We start from the raw sequence: 1,004 nt of genomic DNA, 5'->3' as shown, positions 1-1,004 counted from the left end.
AGAGAGAAAGAGAGAAAGAGAGAAAGAGAGAAAGAGAGAAAGAGAGAAAGAAAGAAAGAAAGAAAGAAAGAAAGAAAGAAAGAAAGAAAGAAAGAAAGAAAAGAAAGAAAGAAAGAAAGTAGGAGAGGGGCAAAAGAAGCATAGGAAAGCAACAGTCAGCTGCTGTTAAATTCCTGAAGTCGACTTCCATGGCAACAGAAGGAAACACTGCCTGGTCCTGCAGCATCCTCACAGTTGTTGCTATGTTGGAGTCCATCATTGTTTCAGCCACTTTGTCAATCCTTCTTATTGAAGAGCTCCCTTTATTTTTGCTGACCTTCTACTTTACCCAAGGACTTGTTCCTCCTGATAACATATCCACAGTATGAGAGACAAACTCTTACCATCCTTACTTCTAAGGAGCATTCTGGCTGTACTTCTTTTTTATGTTTTGTTTTTTCCCATATAATCTTTTTTTTTAATGTTTTATTATGAATTATGTGATAGTTTACATGGGAGAACATTAGTTTTACATTCATCCTATTGTATATCATTTCATTGTCATGGTTTTAATCCCCTCCATGCATCATCAACCAACCAAAGGGTACACCCTACAAGCCTGCTCCCCAGTTGTCAGCACACAGCCCCTCTCCCTCTCTGGGTCTAGAGTTCCTGGCTGCTCCATCTCTCCACGTCATTGGCATCATCTCTGCCTCCATCTCTGGCATCACTGCTTCTTTGGGTAGGGTCCCACTCTCCGCTCTTCTTCTGTGATGGTCCTAGGGACCTCCGCTCCTGGACTGCAAAGGCAATCACTCCCCTCCTTTTGCTACAAAATGTCGACCTTTACATTTCCAACCCTCACAGTCAGTCCTGATAACAATTATTCACTATTGTACCACAAGAGTCCTATCCCTATCTTCTTTCATCAGCCCCACCTAGACAGATTGGATACTACTCAGTGGAGATTCTACCTTCCTCTACACCCTCTGGATCTAGGTTCCCTCTTGAAAGCTTGTAAGACA

This window comes from Chrysochloris asiatica, unplaced genomic scaffold (assembly GCF_000296735.1).
Source record: "Chrysochloris asiatica unplaced genomic scaffold, ChrAsi1.0 scaffold00023, whole genome shotgun sequence".
NCBI lineage: Eukaryota > Metazoa > Chordata > Mammalia > Afrosoricida > Chrysochloridae > Chrysochloris > Chrysochloris asiatica.
The sequence above is the reverse complement of the archived record's forward strand: the minus strand, read 5'-3'. Positions refer to the sequence as shown.